This window comes from Dromaius novaehollandiae, chromosome Z (genome assembly GCF_036370855.1).
Source record: "Dromaius novaehollandiae isolate bDroNov1 chromosome Z, bDroNov1.hap1, whole genome shotgun sequence".
Classification (NCBI taxonomy): Eukaryota; Metazoa; Chordata; class Aves; order Casuariiformes; family Dromaiidae; genus Dromaius; species Dromaius novaehollandiae.
In genome coordinates this window covers 54,338,044-54,361,818 of record NC_088132.1, presented here as the reverse complement: position 1 = coordinate 54,361,818, position 23,775 = coordinate 54,338,044, and the positions used below count along the sequence as shown (strand labels likewise).

The window sequence follows — 23,775 nt, the reverse complement described above, 5'->3', positions numbered from 1 at the left end:
TTTTTATCGTACTCACCCCTCTTCTCCACGAGAAGAACCTGAACTTAAATCTACTGGCATTTCATAATTGGGCTAATAGGCTGAGAACTGACATACATCTTGGGGTTGGGTTAGCAACCCAAAATAGAAGAGATTTGTTTACCCAAATTTGTCTAAATACCACTGAAATCTCTCAGGAATCTTTGTACTTGAGGATCCTGACAAAATTGATCAAACTCTTCAGATGCTGTCATGAGATCTCCTGCATTAAAGGTCAGATTGTCTAAGAATTTGCTGCTAAGTTAGACTCAGATGTGAACATCAGGGAGATGCTTTCAGAACCTTATTCAGGGTATGTAACTTCTATCCAAAAGCTAAGCTTTATTGTGACACAGTTATGGTTGGCTTTAGTTTTAGTAAGAAACACTAAGTTTCTATATAGTATCTCTCAAGTGACACCTACATTTACATACAGGCAAAAGGTTTAAACTAGGCCTATTAAAAAAAAAAAGACTGAAAAACCTCAGATGTCAGGCCATTCATCTTGTAAAATAGCAGCATGCTAAAACACTCTGTTCCTTACGGGAAATTTTACTCTTACCTGGATGCCACAGTGCATGACTACTCCTTGATCACAGCAAATTATGTAACATATACCCTTTCTTTCCAAAGCCAGACTGACTAATCCAAGCTGCAGAACAAAAAATCCTAAAGAAAATCTAAGGAATGAAATACTGCCAGAAACTCTCACAAATAAATGATTTCTCATTCAAGAGTGAAGGAAATGAATGGAAGTCCTAGGGCTGGTTGAAAGTGTCTGTGCAAACCACATACCTGCCACAAAATCTGAAGTAATAGTAAAAGATGGATACGCCAGGCCAGGTTTCCTTAGAGTTGCATCTCAAGAACATATGAGAGGAGTGGCCACCGTGGGAGATGCTATTAAACCATCTGCAAAGGCAAGTGAGCTCTCAGGGGATGCTGGGAGGCCGGGCTTACAGCTCAGCTTCTAGGATAACTCAGTTTCAGAGGCAGCTCTAAGCATAGACAAAGCTGGCTTGTATCAGCAAAAGACTGTGTATAGACAGTCTTTGTCTCTGAATTCATACATCTTTGCAGATGCCTAATATAAGTGATCCATTCCAGTGATGCTGCAGAGAATTGGCCCTGTCTCCCTTCTGGCATTGAACCTAGGCAGCCTTTCCATCTGGAGCCGGCCTCTTCCCTGACTCTACGGGCCACTGGCGGGGCACAGGACAGGCTGGCGCGGTGCAGCGTGGCAGCGGAGGCACTTCTCTGCGCGTCGGGTTGCCCCAGGGTTGGAGGGTTGCCCCAGAGTTGGAGGACTGAGTTACTTGTGGATCAGTTGCTGGCAGGCCATGGTTTACAGGGTGGTATTTTAAGGTAAACAACAGTTGGATTTGCTTCCGAGTTCCCACTGTATACCTTTTTGATGCTGCATCACACCCCTATACATTTAATGAACTTGAAAATAGTAATTATAATACAATGAAACAGTGCTGGGAGAAAATCTTGTCTTAAGTCAAATAGGAAATTTATTTTTATTTTCACTTACAATTGATGGAATAGTTATTAATGGAAAATAATCACCTTTCTGAGGTCTATTTACTATAGTTGTCATATGCCGCTTCTGCCAAGTAGATTAGTTTGTTACAACTGGCAAAAGAAAAAGGTTTCCTGTTAAAAATTTATATGTGGTGATACCATAATATTTTATAAATTCAAGCTTGATTTTTGCCAAGTTGTTTTTCCCATAAAAATTCCCACAAAGTCCAGAAAAAGCAGAAGTCCGAGCTTTGTTTCAGATTATTTTGGGGATTTCCGTTCAGGCAAGATTTTTGCTCCTTACTGTCTTTAGATTAGACGTCTAAATTCACAGCACTGTCATTTTTAAGGAGGAGAAAATATTACGCTCAATCCCAAATAAATTTTTGAGTTCAAAGTTTGGATCAGCCTGATACAAAGATCTTTTTTGTTTGCCCATTATTTTGTTTGTTTTTCACTAGCAGTTAAAAATCGGTTCCCTTCCCGGCTCTAGTTGTAGGCCAAAAGTGCCAGTAGAACTGCTGGGATTTATTCCAATGAAACAATGAGAATCATTTGACCTTTCCATATAATCCCTAGGCAGTCTGAATTTTCTGCCCCTGGGGCCTTCTGAATATATTTAGGAAAGGTAAAGGCTAGAAACTGCCTCAGAAGTGAAGTCATTTTAATGAAGAGTTGCTTTAAAAGTTACATCCTTTGCCATCAGCATTAATAAGCTTTTTCCATGGTAATCTTTTCTTTTATTGTTTTTATACTTGAAACACTTTAAACAATATTCTGATGTACAACTTAGGTGGACTGAAACCAATTGATTGATAGCCCATGTTTATTACATGAGCTAAAATGTGAACGGCTTGTGCGCTATAATGATGGCGAGTCATTAGAATTTCACGACGAGGTTGAGCGGAGCTACTATAGCTTCTGTCTAGCTGACCTCTGCCAACCCAGCCGAGCAGGGGTCCCGTTGGGACAGCCCCTTTCTACACCAGTTGGACCTTTCTGTAACTCTGAGCAGAGCTTTATGGCTTTTGTTGGCACTGACCAAACCTTTTCCACCAGGGAAAGTGGCAGAGAGTCTAGGTAACATGCTGTCGTGACCATACCGTTTTCCATTGTTAACAGGGATTGTTGTTATCTTGTTACTTTTTTTTTACCATGAAGAATATACAAGCAAAAACTGTCTGACAAACATCGCAGTTGCTTTCAAAATGTGAAAGAAATGGGTCCTACAAACATCAGCCAACAACTACATCCTGGGATTTGTTTCAAATGCAAAAGAGACAAGTGCGAGCTGAGAAATTAAGCCCCATAAATCTATCCCATGGATGCTGCCAGCTTATTTAAGTGATACAGTGTTATGTTAGTTGAAGTGATCATGGGAGATTGCTAATAGCAAGTGATTAGTAGCTTAGGCACATTTATTTAAGAAATATAATACACTGAAAGCCTTCTGGTCAGAGCAGATAGTCCATCATCTTTAAAATAAAATAATTCCTGCAATTTATGATTCCTTTTGTCATAATTCAGGCTTAAAACCCATGAATCACAGCTGAATTGCCATTGACTGGGGTGTAGGTAGACATATTGCTAACGACAATAAAAAGAAAGTGGAAATATATGATTATTGAGCTTATTTTTCTCTCCAAATAGATAATATTAAATAGATAAAGAGAACACTAAAATGCTAATTTCTAATATTCCCATGTTTCTGACATTTTCAACTTTAAAATGGCTCTTTAGCAACTGAAAGTGCTATCACATTTTATAATAAAATCATTGCCCTATATTTTCATAGTATATCAATGGGAAATGTGTTAAATAGCAAAAATATTTCTGTGAGCCCTATGTATTAAATTCTGAAGCACTATTTATTGCACTGACATTCTACATAAGCATCAAGAACACGATACTTGAATGTAAGTGGTGTGTGAAGCTAATTATAAAAACACAACATAAAAAGGAAGAGAATAGAAACTTCAACTGCTGTGGGGTAATTGCCCTGAAGCTTACAGAAATGGGAACATTAAAGTCTGATTTACTGTATCAGGATAAGGATTAGTTCTCTTATCTCTTTCATGGCTGCATTCTGATAGTCGTACTTCTGTACACCGGAGCCCTGCCTCTGGGTAGAAAACTGCTTATGGAATAAGCTGCTATAGAAGAGGAAAGAGAAGGGCAGAAGCTGACCTGTAATATTTAAATCAAATTGAAGTTAGTCTCTCTTTTTCCTGTGTGTGTGTATATATATATATATGTATATATATGTATATATGTATATTTCTCCTACTCTAAGTTCATCCTTGGTGTAACTGAATTTATTTGTGGTGGATTTACAGCAGGAAAGATTTTGCCAATTGCCTTAGCCACCCCTCCCCTGCATGACCTGAAATTATCACTCATCTTTTTCGAAGGGAAGCACAATACTTAGTTGCAGTACGGAGGCTCTTGGAGTATCTTTCTTTCTGGTTCTGAAATGCATCTGCCACTTAGACATAGTAAATACAGTAATTTCCGAAATAGTAATTTCCTACAGTAAATTCCTAAACAATTTCCAGAAAATGAATGAGGAATATATTGACTCAGTGGTCCAACCTACACCTGGTAAATCTTCACCTTTTGGAAAGACACGTCATTTAAGAGTGGCTTATTTATTTTATAGCTGCTCCTAACTATGATCTTTTCTATGCAGGAAGGTCATCGTGGTATAGTCTAGTGCTCGAAGAGGAAGAATAGCAATCCCACCTCAGCCACCAAAATGTTTACATGATGAGTTTATTTGTGGAGTTGAGAGAATAATTCAGTCTAGTTGCAAAGAGTTCTTGACCTCTTTGCCATGATTCTGCAAATGTGCTGAACATTGCACTTGTACCTGAATACAGTTTTCATTATGGTTATGCCAATTGTCTGCCATATGGTTTTGGTATGACAAAGAATAAAGATGAAATCACAAGTTCATTTCGCAAAGACCAGTGACTCTTGGTTACTGATGTTGAGGTACAGCTGATTTGATCTGAATTTGACCTGCTGATCTCATTTTTCTACCTCCTTTCCAAATCACCATGAACCCTTGTACTTGATGTATTCCCCCATGTTACATTTTCCTTGTGATTTTAGTTGGCATATCAGCCTTGCTTTCCAAAGATAAAGTCAGTCATAATTTAGTGCTTGCTCGCTATGAGTTTCTACCATTATACGAATCTCTTGCTTTCAGTCTTGCTTTCTTATAAACATTATATACAGGTTATAAATTATTTAAGTTATTGCTCAAGGATTGAATAAATACAGTATTGCCGTTCTACAGCAGCTGTATATCAGGTGACCATCTCTCGGATGATTTAACATCTCTCCCATCAGATACTGAGCGAGCTCAAATTCTACATATTTACCTCTATTTGAAAAGTGATAATGTAATGATATTTTATTGTGCACTTACAGAAATGAAAGATGTTGTGTCTTTGATTTCTTTATGCTAGCATAAGCTGGTCTGTCAAGCTCTATTTTATACCTTACTTACTTTTCTATTATTATAAAATATAAAGAAATTGAATATTTACTGATTAGCAGTTTGTGTGTGGATAGGTCACCTGACTCTTTCAAACCAGTATAGGTGTATCTCAGGGATGGGTGGCTGGTAGCGCTTTGGGAAAGGAATGGTAAGATTTTTTTGATGATGCCTCACACCAAACCGGGAATGGCTGTAATATTCAAGCATCAACCCTTTCAGTTTGGCTGCTAATAGAGTCTCTGTTGCTCTAAAAAAGGCCTTGCCGAACAGCTTTTAATCTAAAAAGGTCGTTGTGTAAGTACTTTTCTGTAAGAGCCTTCATTTGCTATCTGGAATCCAATAATGGAATTGTTCTGTATGTGGGAACATTTTTTCAAGTTAGGAATATGAAAAACAGTTTTGTGTGACTTGGTGTATGGTAATAGAAATATTAGTATATGGGCAATATGGAAGCAGAAGGTCTCTAATATCCTTATGAAGGACAGCTGATCTGTGGGTGAACTAAAGCTTCTTTATGCTATATGCCAGCAGGAGTTCCAGTATTTAAGTCGCAGCTTCCGATTTCAGAAGTTACTTTTGTTGGACCAATTCTTAAATGAACGCTATAGCTGAGCTTTTCAAAGGTGTCTGCAGAACCTGCTCACATCTTTCCTTGTAGCAGATGATAGATAAGTAGCTCAGTCCCCCAGACTGACAATCTCAATCTAAAACTGTGATCATTTTCCTGAAGCAGTCATCAACATTGACTGTATTTTAAAACAGCTGCAACTGCACCTACATTACTTTGCTTCCCAGTCCTTCATTCAAAAACACTTTACCTGTACATTTAAAAGTGTATTTGTATGTGTACTTACATCTCATTCTAATGGTACAAATTTATCAGGATTATAGAGAAACTTTATGTTGGGCTATTTCTGTGTTTAAAATAGTACCTTTTTTTCCTATCATAGTGACCAACTCAGAAAAGTAAAAATCCACCATCCAGTTTCTGATCATAGTGCAGAGGCACCATACAAAGATACCTGCTACTCTTTCTGACAGGCTATTGTATGCATACTATAAACACACTGATTCGTGGGCAGATAGGATGAATGCCCAGGTGGTCTCCAGTCTCCCAAAGGAGTTCTCTCTCTGTCTGCCCCCAAGCAAGAAGAATAGCTCACTTAGATCAATGCTACCTTATCTTACCTTTCTTCAAAGCTTGCCTAAGTTAAAACAGGACTCAGCTTTCAGCTTGCGAACTCGGAGTTGTTAATTAAGCTCCTGAATTGAATGCTGATGATTTTTTTCATAGAGTAATAGGCATGCAGTAATGAAGGCTGGAGAATGCCATTAGTACTCTCAATAGGTAGTTTGATGTGTATGGGTGCATGAACTCACACAAACAGAGCATCTCATCTTTTCTATTAAAATAATTGCATTATTATGTGAAAAGCTTATTGCAGTCCTCTGGGGAGGCTTAAATGGTTAGTCCTGAAAGGCATGCATTTCAGAAAAATAGCATTTTTCTATTTAAATATTTTCAGTTTTCCTCTTATAGAAACATAAGCACTGTCTGTCATAAGCACCACATGCCTTTTGTTTGGCCTTTTCAATTAGCACCTCAGAGCATAAAAGTCTCTGAAGTCAATGGAAGCCTTTTGAGGGAATTCAACAGACATGGGATTAGAGTCTGGATATATATTATAATACAGACATAAGAGATATAGATACCTCCGCTATTTACTTCTTTTTGAAGATTGGGCTAATCTAATAATCTAGTAACAAAAACAATCTAATAAAAGTACATAGCTCAACTGCAACTATGTGGTTACATATACACATCCCAGCAGAAATTACAAAGTAAACCTTAAAAATCACATTTAATTCCTTGGGGAATCAGAAAAAAATCCAGAGCTAAGATTGCTTTGGCTCCTTGAAGGTTGCTGAGTAAAATGGCCAGTGAAGTAGCCTACTATGAACCAACTGTTTTTATACAACAATACTGTTTTATACAGTGTTCCCTCCTGGTCGATTACTCTCTACTAAAGTCCTGAAACAGATCCTTCATGACTTCAATAGCCAAATGTTTTTTAAATTGTCATAAATTAAAATGTTGTCCTTAAGATATAATGGTGCCACTTATTTCAACAGAGATTTCAGGCATGCTTTCGTTCATTCTGCACCTGCTATGTGTAACTATGGCCTAGGCCCTCTTCCTGTGTCTTCAGGTACAGGATGAAGGCTATTAGGTAATTAAAGACTGCTAGAGTGAGGAAGTAATCTCTCCAGCACCTCTCGTAAAAGCTTTGATGCATCTAGAGGTTGAAAACTTTGTTAGAAACATAATGTAGCCCAGAAATATATCGCACCTTTGCCTTTTTAAGTTATTCTCGATCATGTATTATTGTATCCAATTCAAGTGGTTCACCACTCTCCTCAAATTCCAGTACCTGGCTCCATCCTCACTTTCATCTTTTCTTTCTCTCTCTCCCTGTACTCCTCCTACTCCCACCTAGTTTTTTTCATTTTTCTCAGCTCATATTCCTTCTCTCTCAGCACCATTTTCTCTCTCTGACTTGGCTTAGGGTATGCTGTGGCCCACATTCATTACAGGCAAGAGATTTCCTCAATTTGTTTCACTGTAGCAAGTTTCCGATCTCCCAGTCACCATGTATTTGCCTTTTCCTATTAATATGTTTTAGACCTCAAAAGATTTTTCTCCAAGCTAGACAAACTTTAGGAACTCCATAAAGGGTGTTGTTGGAGCTCTGTACTAATAATGGTTATTTGAGGCATTCATCTTTTATGAAGAGTCAACTCATTAATTTTGTTTTGTTGTTTTTTTCTCCATTTCTGCCAATGGAGAAGCTTCCTGATAAGATTCAGCCCTGCCTCGTGCCATCAGCAACGGTTTCTGTTTATCTTCCTCTGCTGTCAAGGTGAGATGTATGTAACTCTATTGGATGGATGTTCCTTATTATGTCCTCCATGCTTGTTCTCTTCTAGGGCAAGAGAGCCATAAGGTACTTTGCTCATCTAGACTGATGAGTGAACTACTGTTAGTCAGGTACCAGCCATCTTTTGACAAATCAAGGTTGTACAAGAACACTGAGGAGATATAACACATCAGAAGTGGCTAACTGCTTCTTGGCTTACATTTTTGCTTTGCTTTGCTGCACAAACCCAGTGTACTCTTAAGTGAAAATTATGTGGAGACTCTCACGTAAGGTATTTCTGCCTGTGATATGCAGGAAGTCAAGGTCACTTCCAGTCTTCAAAGTTAGTTTCTTTCTAACTTTTCAACACCCAAAGATCACCTACAGTTGGGTAGTTTATCCATTCCAACAGCAAGGCATTAGTGGATAACTGTGTCAGGAATTATATCTCCAATGGGTATTTTAATTGTGAATCTAATTATAGCAAACAGCTTATTACTACTTTATGTCTTGGGGGGCATGGCTCTTTATTTTTACCTTTTATTCCTTTGCGATTAGCTTGCAAAAGAATAAGGCAAAGTTCTCAACAGTGTAAAGATTTCCTCATCTTTTCCTCTCAAGATAAGAATCTGATTTGCTTGGCTTATTTTATTAGTATGGTATCAACTCCATTCCTGCTATGTACACAAAGTGTCAGCAAAAAGTTTTAGCGTGGAGCGATGGAAGTAAAAACCTGTGCTTCCTCTCTTTGCCCTGTTCAGCCCTCCTCTCTTTAGTTTCACAGCTGTTTAATTTAATTAAGAGGAACAAGGATTGTCAAGAAGATATGTGCAACATTCGTATTAGCACCCACGATTCAGTTTCCCTGGTGCTAATGGAAATGATTATGATTTCAGAAATGGAATTAGTGCTGCTGAATGCTTTTCAGACACAATCAGTTACTCTGCAGCACTGGGAATGTGCAGAACGATCCTGTGAAAATAGACGTTGACAAGGCTTTAGATCCTGTTCTCCATCAGTGCCTGCCCTGAGATACTGTAAGCATCGATGTGTGGGAACTCAAACACAAATGAAGAGTCAGGATTTTCTCGGCTTTTAAATCAAAATAGAAGGAGTGTTTGTCCAAGAAAAGGAGAGGCCCTGGAAGGAAGCAGATATGCTATACATTCAAGAAAGACATGTATGAACAGAAGACGTTAGGTAAACTTTGCGAGAAGAAGCAAATCTTATGAAAAGATTTTTCTGCTGTTGACAAGTATAGCAATAGATTTACCAGGGACTAGCAAGGCTTTAGGCCTTCCATTAGCCCTGTCTAGTCAGCACATCTTTTTGGGTCTTGTGATGCCAGCCTTCATCTGTACAACCCTCTCATGTGCACTGCAGTCCCAGTGCCTGTCCAGTGAAAAATCACAGTCTGTGCAGCATCTGCATCAAGGAATAAATCCTGATCTTTAAACACAGCTCACTTCTAAGGGATTCATCAATGTGAGAGCCCTTGGCTTGGCCCTCCATTCACAAGTTGGAGCATGCTTTTTCATGTCAGCTGTGAATATTGTAAATGTAAGGGAAAAATGCTTTCACCTTTCATCCATCCAAAATTTTGTACTGAACATTTGTTCTTTTTTTCCATCTTACATACCTGGATTGTGTATAAGGAAACTATTGCAGTGCGTGCCCTCAGCAACATAATTAGTATTTGTTAATAAGGCACTGAATCTGTAGCACCAAGGGATGTGCTGAAAGTCTTTAGTGTGATGTTGAAAGCAGCAGAATGGACTGGAATATGTTAGAAAGTTTTAAAAAGCATTAATCCTGAGGGATATTGAGTACTCACAGGCAGAAACAATCCAACCCTCTGTGAATCAGAGTGAAATTATTGCAATACTGTAAGAACTAGAGGGTGATCAGCAGAGTTATACTATGTGAAGGATTTAATTAGAAACCACTTAGACTCTCATATCGGAAAAAAATTACAACATGCCTTTTAGTCAATGAAATGAACAAATTCCAAGAAAAAAAACATTATTCAAGACTTTGTGTTACTTCAAGCCTATGAGAGCCTATTAAATCATTCCACAAATCTGAAATGATGTGTTCCTATTCACTTTTATAAATATGAGTACTTCTGTTAAACTGAACATCTCAAGGCACTCCACAGAAACACAGACCTTGCCCTGCAAAGAAAGGCCTTGATACTTCTGTGAGCGTAATCCCACTAAACTAGGTGACTCGGTACGAAAGGGTGTGCAAGATCCCGCAAAACTGAAGCCTCCAAGTTTACGAAAGAACGGAATTAACACAGGTGACCGGATAAAGGAAAAATAGTCAATGGGAGTGTGAAGGTATGAATGGATATATAGTTGATCACAGATGACATAGTATAAATACATGTGTGTGCACACATTAAAAGTGTATAAATCTCCTCATACCCTTTTCCCATTTGCATGCTTCCACCAAGCCACTCAAGACTGTGTAAAAGAGCCCACTGTTTGTCAGAAACTGGGAGTCGGAGGGCAGTGTCTGAGTTTGGAAAAAGCCACATTTCACTTATCTTTCCTCCTGTCCTTGCACCCAGATGCTTTGCAAAACAAACAAGCTACATATCTACATATCATAGCCAAAACTACATATCAGAGTACATTCACTGAAAGCCTTACTGTCTGGAGCTGTAAGATTCAGCAAACCTTGGCTGGGCTGCCCATGAGCCTGCTGGTTGATTTATGTTTTCAGATGGAAACTATATGGAGCTCTTAGTTATGCCTGGTTTTCTGCCAAAATCAGTTTGACCTAAACTAGGCTTTATAGAAACTTAAAACACAAGGTGAAATGTCATATGATCCACAGTAAAACCTCTTTAACCTGGCTTTTTTTTAAGGAAAGTGTACAGTTTCTTGGGCCAAACTCCCAAGTTCTCACCCAGTGTAAATTTTCTCTGTTGGTGCCGTGTAAGGAGTAGCTGGAAGGCCCAAACTGGCTTTCCTGTCTTGTCTTCTTTCACAGAGTATTGGTTGAGTCTGATACCAAGGCAACATAGAAGGAATGAATGTTGAACTGGGACTGAAAGTTGTCTGTTTTCAATGACAAGCACTATCTCTAAAGGAAAGGATCCAAGTTTATATACGTGTAGGAGGTTGACAAGTTTCAACAAAACAAACGCAGAGGCAAAGAGCTCATTGTGAGATCTCAGCATCTGAAAAAACAAAGATAAGAAGCTAAGATGTAGAATATTCACCAGTCTTGTCTAAAAAATATTGTATATCAGCTTCAATCTCCTCTAGCCTGTTGAAAAGACTGGCCAATGTTCATTACCAGCATCAGACGTTCAGTTTAATTACAGTAATATGTAAGAAGGGAACTGCCACCTAGTGGTAGGGATCCTGTCATTTTTCCCGCTGTAGGAGCTCCGTGTTCATGAGTACATGTTGCATTGCCAGAGGTATCCACAAATACTGCATTTGCTAAGTTGCTAGACTAATATGTTATTAATTCTTTATCAAGTGCCAATGGGAATGATGGCACCAGGCAAACACAGGGGGCCTCCTAGTCTAATTTAGATGGGACAATAGAGCCCAGAGACCCAAGATGGATATCCTTAGTACAGATGGATTCCTTTTAATTCTGTTTGGTTTACCAAATAGGAATTCCTCTAGGAAACCTCAACAAAGAAGTGGATTAATGAGAACCCTAGCAGAGAGTGTTTGCTGTATAAGCAATTCCAAGCCTAAGTAAAGCAAGGGGCAAAGTCTGATCAGCGCTCAGTACCAAACTCAAATAAATTCTGACAGAAGTGGGTGAAAAATGCAGCAGCTGCAGGTCAGCAAGAAATGCTAACAACCCTCAAACACTGGGCTGCCTATTTTCATTAAAAAACAAACAAAGAACAAAACAAATACTTATTTTTCCTGTCTTTTGTTGTTCTATGGAGTTTGTTTTGACACTCCTTCTCCTTCGGCAATACTGTCTCCCAGTGCCTTCCATTTTGTGGCGTGTCACTGCTCCTCAACCCCCCTTTGCCTCTGCCTGGCTACATCCGAGATAAACTGCTCCTGCAATCATACCCCAGCAGCCTTCAGAGTGCTTTTGCCTTGCTGCTGCCAGGTTGGTTTTCTGTCTCTGCTTTCCCAATGGCTCCTCAGATTCCCTGGTGCACTGAGACGAGCAAAGTCTGGGTATCAAAGCAGGAAGAACCTCCTCGCCGCGCTGCCTGCAGCCGCTCCTACGTCACATGTTCTGCATGTTGGGGAGAGAATCCTCTCTCGTCTTGGTCTGACCTGAGTCTGCAGTGCTAAAGACTTGCTTAATGGAAGAGAGGGAGACTGCTTTAGTATAAAGTGCTTTGTCCTAGCAGCTTGGTCATAGTTGGCATGTGGTGGCTATGTCCAGAGGACCAGCCAGCATTTTCTTCACTATGAGTTATTGCTTCCACGCAGTGGGATTTCCTCCAATTTATACACTTAGTATTATTTTGCTTTCCTGATAGGCCCCACGGTTTGGGACTTATCCCATGGAATACTTGATGGGAGGTAGCCAGAAGGTAGTCTACAAGAAGCAAACTCCCCAAACCCTAATTCCTTTCCTACCATCCCATGACCAACATGGCCTCTGGGGTGGCTGACACCATCTTCAAGTGGTTAACTGTCCACTACAAACTAAAATGTATGATATCCTACAATGCTGATAATAGGGAGTTATCACACACAGAAGCTGTGAAGGCAGTTCCTGGATAGCATTACTTCTGGTTTCAGGAGCGACAGTTGCAAACACAGCTTCCCTTCTCTCCCATGCATCCGTACCAGGAGAAGAAAAAAAATAATGGCAAAGGAGATGATCAAACAGGTGCTTCTTTAGCGGCTTTTCTTGAAATATTCTGTGCAATAATGTGGTTGAGGATAAAAACAAGAAAAATAAATACATCCTCACTCAATTCGAGCAGACCTGAATCACCTCTCGTCCTTTGAAATAAAAAAACAAACAGGTGAGTTTATCTGTGCTTATTTTACCACAGTCCCCTACATTTCTTGGCTCACAAAGCCGTTACTGATGTCAGGACTGGCTGGAAGGATCCGCGGTGGTTACAAAACTTCCTTATGGCAGGAGTTTTCTGTGAGTCCGAGGGGAGTCCACATGGACGTTGCTGAGGCAGCCGCCAGCATGAGAGCTCCTTATCTGTTCAGGATCATGTCACCATCCCTGTCTGCAAGCTTGTCACCCAGAATAGATAGCACTAGGTGCTATCTAACCCCTTTGGGCATGGAAATGTCAACTGTCGGGCCTATTGTGTTGAAGGTGTGTGCTCAGTCAGATGTCTGGTTCAAAATAGAAAAGAGAACCCCTCCATTGTGCTCCTTGTGCCAGGCCAACAGCTTTGGTAAGTTCATTGACATTATGGAAGAATCTTCTAAGGTTCACGGTACTTTTGTGTGATTTTCTATGAAAAAGGACATTTTTTTAGTTCCTATAGCTAACGTTATGAACACTAAAGCTATTCCCATTCTCTCTCCTCCTGAGAGATCCTGCTCACCATGACAGAGGAAACTTTTCACTGAACATTTAAATACCAGAAAAGCTTTGTTTTATCCTTCGTTAAGCAGCTACAGGATAATAATGAAATATGCCTTTAGGAGATGGCACTTGCTAACAGAGTGGCAAAAATTGCTGAGTAATATTTGCTTATAGTTGAGTCCTGCTGATACTTGCTTGTAACTGAGTCTAGGAACTGTGAAATGGGGACTTACAGCTTGCCAGCTCCTTGAGCAGTTGGCAGAATACCCCATTTGGCGTCTGCAGAGGCATGTTGTCAGCAGTGCTTGACACATGAGTTCAAGGAAGGAGCTCATATGGGGAGGCATCCTCGTTGTTATACTTGCCTGTCATGGCTGTTGGAGTAGGCACGATAGCAGATGGTGGTGTCCTTGTGGTTTATGTTGAGGTGTGTTCCTGAAGACTACCTGTCAGCAATCGTACATTTGGCTCGCACAGATCGAAATAACTGCCCCAGAATATTCTACATTCGTTCCCATATGTGGAAAGTCTGTGGCTGCGGATTTCCATGGCGCACTGCTGTTCCTACTAAGAAGGACTCTATGGAATCAAGCCCAGGGATGTCTGTAGCTGCTATAATACAAACTAAATGCCGAAGCTAGAACTTATACAAAGAAAGAGGCAATATTAATTCTTTCCAGTGCTAATCTTTGTCTGTTTGTTACAGTTCCATCAGCTTTAGATTTTAACTTCATTTTCTGTTTCTGATGACTCCTTGATCACAACAGACCCTCTTTGCTCCCCATCCCTTTCAACCTTCTCTTCGCCTTCCTGGACCCACTTACTGTGTTCCTCAAGGACTTCTGTGGGGTCACCATTTTCTCCTTTCTCCTATCCTTTCCACTAGCAAATTTATCAGATTTCAGATAGTTAATAAGGGCTGTGTTCTTGAAGCTCTGGGTGCTTAGGTATGGATCTAGAAGATGAGAAAACAGATGGTGATGATTTATTGTTTAGTTTTCATGGCAAGGAATTTTTTTTTTTTTTTTAACTTCATAGTTTTCAGGTGGCACTTTCAAAGTTAATAGGTTGTAACAGTGCAATTCCTTTCCTTGCTCTTTTTCTTTATAGTCTAGAAGCCTCTGGGGTCACACAGGCCTGGAGAGGTACAGACCCAGATTCTTGCTCTGTCAGTCAGCCTTTTGCAGCAGTGGGCCTGTGTCCAAAGGCTGCTGCAGCATTAGTTGAAGTAGGAATTTGTGCAGCTGTGACCATGTCACATAACATATAGGAATATACATATCACATCAGTGATATGTATAGAGCAAGGCTACATCTTGCTAGTCTGTGGCTGCTGTGGTGAGGGCTGTTTGAGCTAAAACGAAAGCTTCTGTCAGGCATTTGAGCCAGGCAGTTGAAGGTGAGCAAGCCTGGGACTGGTATTTCAGACTGATCATTGCATTTGCATTTCTGCAGGTCATCCTTGAAAGCCACAGCCTTGCTCTGTATGACCAAAAGCAGAGGACATCTTGAGAAAGATGGAAAGGAGTTCAGTAAGCTGTAACCTCTGCTGTTAGCTGGATAGCTGGTCCTGATACTGTGTGTGATTGGAAGAGAACAGCTGATTCTGAAGCAAGGGCGAAAGCAGCCCTACCTCGTCCTGGGATGGTGTGGTACCAGGATGTGCTCAGTCTCCAGAAGCCATTTTACATGTCCCGTAGCCATGCCTTCATAAACTGAATAACCTTACAGCAAAGCAGGAGGAGAGTCTTCTGTCCTTCTCAAGGCTTGGGAGAGACTATTTTTTCCCTTTTCTTTGTTAATAGAGTCTCATTGTTGACAATCCCAGACTTTCCAAAGCATTGAGCCCAACTCTATCCAAAACGGTAAGATTGCTGTATAAATCATGAGCTGTTTTGTCTTTGATTATTTTTATTTGTGCTTTGAGTCTTTAGAGTGAAGCTGCTTCCTGTTCACAAAGTTTTCGCTACTGCCACAGAGATTCATGTATTTTCTTAAATACAAACAAGCTTCTTGAGTACTACGTTTCCTGCTTTGAGGCCTTTAAAAACCCCATTAGAAATCACAGAACACTCAGCAAAGTGGGATAGTTTTCAGTCTGGCAGGGACTCATCAGACAAGGACTCTTTCGGCAGCACAAGGGATAGAGGCTCTGCTGAGAAGTCAGCAGTGGCTGGAGCTCTCAGTGGGTAGTGAAGCTGCTGGCAGAAGCCAAGACTGTGCCAGCCTTGCCTGCCTGCCCCACTTCAGAGACACGTGTTCCCTAAAGGAAAGGATGGATATTTCTCCCCGCTGTTACACCTGGCCTTTCCCCTCTGAGCAATAAAAGTTGATAAACACAGCAAGAAAGTGATAGAGCTTTTGTGTGGAAAATCTTTGCAAATTCCCCAAGAATCTTCTAAATTGCACATTGTATTACAAGAGGTATTTGCAGAACCCCTTGCCCTTTTTATATGAGATTTTATATAAATTCGTCACAGATATTTATCCCGGCCATGTCAGAAAACCAGCTAGCAGATGTGAGATATCTGGAATGGGCCTGACTCAGGTCTGCAAACCTGCTTACACCCTTTTTTCCTCAAGGTAGATTATGACTCTGCTTGTAAACATGTATCTCTCTGCTTTTCTTTGCCCGTAACTACCTCACGCTAACAGCTACCAAAATGTCTGGCTTGTTATTTTGATTTGCCAAAAGGACTCCCTGGGGAAGAAAACTAGAGATTTTTCATGCGTGATGGAGGACAAGGAAAAAAACTGCAGTGTCCCTTTTCTTACTGTTTTGGGGGCCTTCTTGTTCCATTTTATTTCTTTGCTCCCCTTCATACGAGAAGAACCTACTGAGTGAAACTAGTGGAATCAGTGGCATCTTTCTAGTGACTTCAGTGGTCTTTGGATTAAACACATTGCAAATGTTTGTTATTGCTTTAGCCAAGTGGTGAGAAGGCCCGGGAAAAAGAGATTAGTTCAAAAAAATCTCTCTTAATCTGTTTGAAGAGCTTGCCCTATCAGTGTGGAACCAGACCCAGTGAGTTTATTCTTTGCACAATAGTGGTACCTTCATATCATAAAAAAAAAAGAGAAGTTATGAAAGGCTCATTTCATTTAGTAACCGTAAGTGAACAAAACCACATTTGATTATTCAGGATTACTTCTGTGTTGAAGCTTATGATGCAGCCACTGAATTATCAAAACAAAAATAATGTGTGTCCAGGATGGAGTTTATCAGAGGAAGTCCAAGACAGTAAGGATTAGCACAACACTTGACTATGGCTCAGACCGCCCTGTACTGATAAGTTTCTTCCCCTTGCGCTTTCTTAGTGCTCTGTTCTGTCCTCATATGGATCAGCGTTGAGAAGGACCTCAGTGCTGACCTGTTCACCCCAGTGACTCCTCCCCAAAATTACAAAGCAACTATTCTTTAAAGAGTCAGATCTGGCTGCATAAAGCCGATCTGCCTAAGTTGAAGACAGAATGTGATGCTTTAGCTTACACTGGGCAGAACCAAATGCCATCAGTTTTCCTGCACAGATTTCAGTGAGACTAGCCACGGAAGCAGAGCCACTCCGCATGAGTCAAAATATCCCAGACTGGCCCTTTGCCTTCAGAGTAGGGGAATTAGAACAGAACAGAGTGTTAAAATGTGGGAGAAAAATGTACTTTTGTCACAGGGGTCTTTGCCACAGTCAAGTGCTGCTGAAAGCCTTGTGTCCTGGACTTCCTTCTGATAAACTGTCCTGGAAGCTGACTATCTTTGTTTAGATAATGTGGTGTCTGCATCATTACAGTTAATGCAGAAATAATGCCTAACCATCAATTGTGGTTTGTTCTTTAACCAAATGAAACACACTAGTCCTAGTTTTTCATAGCTTAGTGCTCTCTCCTCCACTACAGAAATATGGAGTAAAAATAGGTGGAGAAGGGTTTTGCCACAAAAGAAACATTGACATAAGCAATCAAGTGTTTCATTTGAGAAGGGGTTGTACATGCTATAGTTACCGCTGCTGCTAAGGCTAACTACTTTTAAGAGTTTTAATTTGTCTCTAAAAACGTGTTTGGCTTGAAGCATAGGAAAGAGGATGACTGAGAAAAGCTTTTCTTAAATACAGAATCTGAGAACTTGCAGAAGTCTATTGTCCTGAATGATTTTGTGGCTTTTTAAAACACACTAATTCTAGATAACTGATTCACATTAGAATCAGGAAGTGACATACATTCTTGTACCTTTAAGAGGAAAATTGGGGTGATGGACTGATTTTCAGCACAGCTGGCATGGTACTGCAGTTTACAGGCAGGAGGCAATGGGAAGTTAGACCTTTAGAGCTACTAGGCCAAATAGAATAACTTTGCAAGGATCTCTGATTTGCCTGAACTGACCTTAGTTTTGCTGGCATCTGAATTACATGAATTATTTCCATCACTTTCATGTAAGGCTTTTCACTCACAGCAGTTCAGGAGGAAAAAGGAGGAGAAAAAAAGGCATAGGAAAAGACTAAGAGAAAGTGATAATAAAACCACAGAAGCTGGCTCTAGAGAACCTATACCAGGTAAATGTGGTTTTCTTCAGTTGACTAAGTTTCAGATTCATATTCGTAATATTCTTTCAAGGGATAGGAAGCTTTTTCTCTGCAGATGCTCAGTTTGACATCTGCACGTTGGCCATTGCCTCGATCTAATTAATTTCAGATATTTCAAAAACAATGGTTTCTCATAAAGAACCATTTAAGGTCTGTGTTTCACATGTAAAATGATAACCATTGTTGAGTCAGCAAACATAAAACCTGTGCTTAAAAAGTCTGCAAGGAAAATAATATTTTCCGTCATCTCAGGACTATGATGTGGCTAATAGGATTTTTTTTCCCTCAAACAATATTGCTTTAGGATTGAGACAAAGCCTAAACATTTTCCTGTTGTTGGGGGGTTTTCACAGAAGTTTGAACATCTGAAAACAATGATTTATCATGGGAGGCATTTGGCAGCCTGTGTAAAGGTTTACTCTTTCTACTCTGCCTGAACTATTTACAAAGAAAAATGTTTGACATCCACAGTGAATCAGACAATGTTTCAGGCCTCAGACACAGAGGAAGTTTGCATGGTCTTGCTGAGAGGAGAAAAGATTCCTTTTGTGGATGATTTTTGGTTCAGCGCAGAGATGTTAGCTTTCAAGGTAAAAGGAGAGTGTTAAATAAAGCAGGATGGGAAAAAAAAAAAAAGATTTTAGAGGTCTGTTTTCCTAGCCTGATTAGCTCCTCACCTTCCCCGATACTTCTCACCATTCTTAAAAACCCTGAGGGTCTCTCGTGTAAATCAGCCTCCTTCCTCTAGTGTTTTCTTTTCTTCTTGGATTGACGATCCTTTGGATGACTTCCTTTCCTTCCCTGACCCTCCACCCCAGCCCCACAATTCTTGCAGCCTGCTGAAGCACACTGTGCAAACACGGCTCGGTGAAGCCAGCTGTACGCGGCCTTTACCTTTATTACCTCTGCATGTGCCTTTGTCTCATGCGGCTCCTGAGGAGACATACGAGCTTGAAAGTCTCTTTCCTGATCAAAACTGCCCTTCTTACTGCAGTTGCGAGTGATCCCTATAGTGCTCAAGAAAGGGGATAAAACGCGCGTTCCAGGGCTGTGTGCTCTCTTTGCGCCGTTGCTCGCTGTCTCCGCGTAATCAGCCTTTCCCTCCTGCAGGCCCCGGGTCGGTCCGTTCCCCTCGCCGGAGAGCCGAGCGGCTCCGGCGGCGACGGGCTCCCCCGCCGCGGGCGGCCGGGCGCGGCGGCAGCGCGCCCGCGGCTCCAGCCCCGGGCCGGGAGGCCCCGCGGGGTCGCCGGGAGTCCCGGGGCCGCGGCCCCGGCGGGACCCCCGGGCCCGGGGCGGCGGCGCGGGGCCGGCGGACAAAGGCCTGGCTGAGCAGGGGCGGCTCCGCCCGCCGCGCCCGGGCCGCGTTTCGGCCGCGCATCTCGGTGCGGTGGGAGCACTTCGAGGGGGCGGCGGGGAGCCACGTCCCGCCGGGCCGCCCGCGGGAGGGCCGGGCGGGGGGGCGCGGGAGCCCGCGGCGGGAGCCAGCCCGCGGCGAGGCGAGGCGAGGCGGGCAGGAGGAGGAGGAGGAGGAGGAGGAGGGGCGGCTTCGGCAGCCTGCGCTTTCTTCCCAGCGCTGTGAATGAACCTCTGGTCGTCCGGTTCCCATCAGGGCTCCGGCACTTGGTGGGGGAGGTCTTTTCTTTAAAAATCATCTCTTTTCTCTCCCATGGTGAAAAACGAGATACAAACGAGCAAACCTGAGGCTGTTCCGCGCTCCGTTAGCCCTGGGGTTTAACTTGTTATTGCTTCTTGGTGGTGGCCCTAGGCAAAAAAGAGTAACACCCCCAAACCCTTCCAGTTCCTCCTCATGACCCCCTCCCTGCGTCTCCTCCCCCCCCCCCCCCCCCGGATCCTGGCCAGGGGCAGCGGGCGGCCCTTCAGCTGGAGCCCCAGGCACAGGGGTGCCCCAAGCCCCTGGGGCGGCTGCACCGTCCCCACCTCGGGTATTCCTGCTTGCTTCTGTGGTGGCCAAGGCTGTGAGAACAAGCTCGTGCCCCAGCCCACTAGTGCCAGCTCTGCAGGGGAATTAAGACCTTCTCAGGGATGAAGAGAGGAGGAATTCACTCACTTTTCTTCCCTTCTTTTGCCAGGAGCAATTATTCGATCTTCGGTGGCCTCGTGTCAAGAGGTGATGGAGAAGCAAGACCAGAGCTGTAGAGCTGGCTTCTATTCCGACTGTTAAAAATCACCACTGTCCTGCCTGAGGCCGAGGGAGGCAAGCAGAGCCAGTGTAGTCAAAGTTGGAAACGTGGGGGGTGGCAGGGGCTAGAGGGGAGATCTGAACTGGAGCATCAGTTTGACCTTGATGCCTGATCGCTTAGGCGTTCCTCGTTCGTCCTGTAGTGCTTCTGAGGGTTGGCTAGGAGAGGTGGAGAAAGCCGGTGCCCTTGGGTGCACCCTGCTCCCCTTTCCTGTAGCCTGGGATGGTGGCGGGAGTCCCACCCCGTTGTCTGAGAGCTGCAGAAAAGAGAATGGGCCGTGGCGCTGACACAGAGGAGGGGATCTATCCAGAGAGAGCTCCAAACTATGCACGCGACTTCAAAGGGTTTGGTCCGTGGCCCACAGACCTGTGGGGAGAGGGAGTAGTAGGGAGTCGTACCCTATATGCGCGTATTGCACAGCCCATTATGTCATGGAGAGCTGAAGGGGCTGGTCTGAACCAATGCTGAAGAAATTCAAAGTTCGGTTTTCTCCTTTAATCACAACATTGTGCAGAGGAAGTGTGCATGGCTTCAGCAGGAAGGGTGGCCGTCTACACGTGGCTGGGCAGGGGGGGCCAGGCTCGAAAGGGGGGAAGCAGAGAGCAGCTATACCCTCCCCAGCCCCCATGGCTTAAAAATGAACTGTAATGCTTTTGTGTGATTTTTTTTGCATTGAAAAGCCTCAAAATATGCCTGCAACACTTTATAGTGCACATTTTAAAGCATCGAGTTACATTTCTGTCAACTGTTTCACTGCATGATGTTTAAGCATTAAAAAAACCTGCAACCCAACGTCCAGCAGGTCCAGTCTGCTCGGACAGGGCATAGCGCGGGACTGGCCCACGACAAGTGGGACCAAAGAGGCTGGTGCTGGGGGGCTGATGTGTGGGGCTGCTGTGGCCAAATATAGCTGATGCTTACAGAGGAGAAGGGATTAGACACTTCTTAAAGCTCTTGGTCGCAAGTAATTATGGATTTACCCTATTTAAGGAGGAGAGAGCAACAATCCAAATCTCTGTAGCTGGGATAAGGATTCGATCCCTCAGTCCTGCTCCATTTGGGCCTGGCCCATGGCTCAGACAAACCTGAGCTGGGTTAAGCCTCCAGGTCTCTGTCTCCCCCTACTTGGCTGCGATCTCTTCCACCTCTCATGTCTCCAACTTGGCACTAAGGACCGTGTTTGGAAATGTTCTGGGCTCGTTTCAAACCCACTGTCAGAACAACTCCAGGGATACAGGAGCCGGAACAGCAATAGCGAGAGGCACCGAAGGAAAACCCCTCCTGCATCTTCCTAGCGTTTGCATCTGGGACTGCCAGAAACATGCCCAGAGTGCTGTGATCAGGCACACCTATTTCTCCAGGCTTTCTTTGCTGGTCTGGATTTACACCTTCACGGAGGGGAGGAGAGCATGGTACACGTTCCTCTGGGAGGGAGCGTGCCAGAGGCACTGCTTCTTGTCGGTATTTTGCGCCAGGTGAAGGGTGCCTTAAGCCTCTGTCACGCAGCAAGATAGGTACCTCTTGGGAAAGAAGCTGCATGTGAAATACGGGCAGACCTTCCGTTGGTGAGAGTCCCCTGTAGAAGGGCGGGTTACAGTTCTGCTCATGACTTCATTTCCAAGAGTTTTGGACAGCAAATGCAGCCTCTAATCTCAATAAAAAAAGAAAAGCGGCTGGAGATGCGTAAAACTAGGGTGGAGAAGCTTGGCTCGGGAGGCTGTAGATGTGAGACTGCCTGCGAACTGGCACAGGCGGGGGAAGTTCGGAACAATCACCGATATATTCTTTTATTACAACCTCCGCTGAGATTGGGGAGGCAAAGGGGAAAAAGGGATTTCGGTCCCAGTCACTTTCCCCATTTAACTGGCTTTGGAAGCCGGCGCAGAGGAGGTCTCTCCATTCTCTGCTCAGTTAATTATTTAATTGGGAAACAGTGTTTCTTTCACGCTTCCCAGAGGGCTGATGCCTGCGCGCGGAGAGGCGCAGCCCGACCCGGCCTCCGCCGAGCCGCGGGTCTGACGCCGCTTCTGGGGCGCTTTCGGGCGGGGGCGGGGGCGCCCGGGGTGCCGCGGCGGGGCCGGGGACCGGGGGACCGGGGACCGGGGACCGGGGGACCGGGGGCGGCGGCGGGGCCGGGCGCGCTGCTCCGCGGGGAGCGGCGCCCCCCCCGCGCCGGGCCGGGCCGGGCCGGGCCGGGCCGGGCCGGGCGCGCCGGCGGAGGCAGGCGCTGGGGGCTCTCCTGCGCCGAGCAGCTGCGGGAGCTTTGCAACTGCGAGGAGGCTCTTGAAGAGCCTGTGAACCCTCCTCTCCCCGAGCCAGCGCCCCTCCTCTGCAGCGCTGACGGTGCACGGATATAATAGTGATGGGTGGCCGGGGCTCGCATTTGAACTTGTAGGCGAGCTCCTTGTGCCCGCAACTCAGTTCAGGCTCAGCAGCTCGGCGTCAGGTGCTCGCCGGTGGGGCGGGAGGGGAGACTGAGCTCTGGGAGCAGGGGAGACCCCGGAACCAGCATCTCCTCCCAGCACTAACACGGGGATTTACTCTTTCATGCGGCCACTGGGATCTCTGGACTAGCCTAGCACCACGTTGTGATTTTTTGCAATCTCTGCAATACACTACCTTTTAAGGTAACTATACTCTTTTAATGCATTTTTCTTCCTTGCCTGTAAGCACCTAGTGTAAGAGTTAAAACGATTGTTTTGCTGTTGGTACCTGTAAAGACAAAGAGTTGAACTGCAGACCTTAAGGGGGGGATGAGATGAATGAATTTCAATGACTGGCGAATTTAAACAACCTGGGGTAAGTTCAACGACACGCGGGGGGAGAGGAGAAGGGATTCTGGGGGACCCACAAAAATCCCGTTGTGCTAAGAGGAGAACAAAGAAAACTAGGAAATAAGAGACTTCGGGGGTGGAAGCGCTGACAGAAGTCGCGGCATTGGTTGTTTGAGTGGATGGGAAGGTAGAGCTGCACCTTGGTTTGCGATGGGGCTCAGGAGGGAGAAGGGAGGAAGCCGTTTTGTACGGGTATTAGATACACAAAAGCGCTCGTGTAGCAGGAGCGGCAAGAATGGTCCGAGGAAACCTTTCCGGCCACCGGGTTTTCTGGCATTTGGAAAAGTGTGTGCTCAGGCTCCTCTGCTGTTATGTGCTCCCCCATCCTTTTTTTTTTTTTTTTTTTTTTTTTTCCTTTCCTCCCTCCCTCCCTTCCTCCGCCCTGATGTTCCTGGAAAGCTGTTTTCAGGGCAGACCGAGGCAGCGGGGCTGAGAGGCTCAGACAGCATCCCTCCGGAGGAGACGGAAAGCAGGCGTCGTTTGAGCCACATTTTCATGCTAAAAAGGGGGTGGTGGGTGAGGAGGAGGATCACAAGGTCAGTGGAGCAAAACGCCCCCTTTTACACCCACAGGCGGCTTCTCGGGGGCACGGGGCACTGCCTTCCCCCTCCGCTCCTTGGGGTTTCTCCTTTGTTTTACAAAGAAAGTGAGAGCGTCGTGAAAGGACCGGGGGGAGTTTCGGCGGCGGGAAAAAGG

The 23,775-nt window shown here is 43.9% G+C and overlaps 1 protein-coding gene across 2 annotated transcripts in view; it reads left to right on the top strand.

Moving 5' to 3' along the window:
* Positions 1 to 22,428: 22,428 nt before the first annotated feature.
* Positions 22,429 to 23,775, top strand: part of LOC112983666 (versican core protein) — a 114,967-nt gene continuing 113,620 nt past the window's right edge. The window contains exon 1 of one of the 2 annotated variants that reach the window (XM_026100936.2): positions 22,429 to 22,872. The gene's annotated coding sequence lies outside the window, so the exon portion shown is untranslated. Of the gene's footprint in view, positions 22,873 to 23,470; positions 23,616 to 23,775 lie in introns of those variants that run through there. The other variant, XM_064501557.1, reaches the window with a different exon arrangement.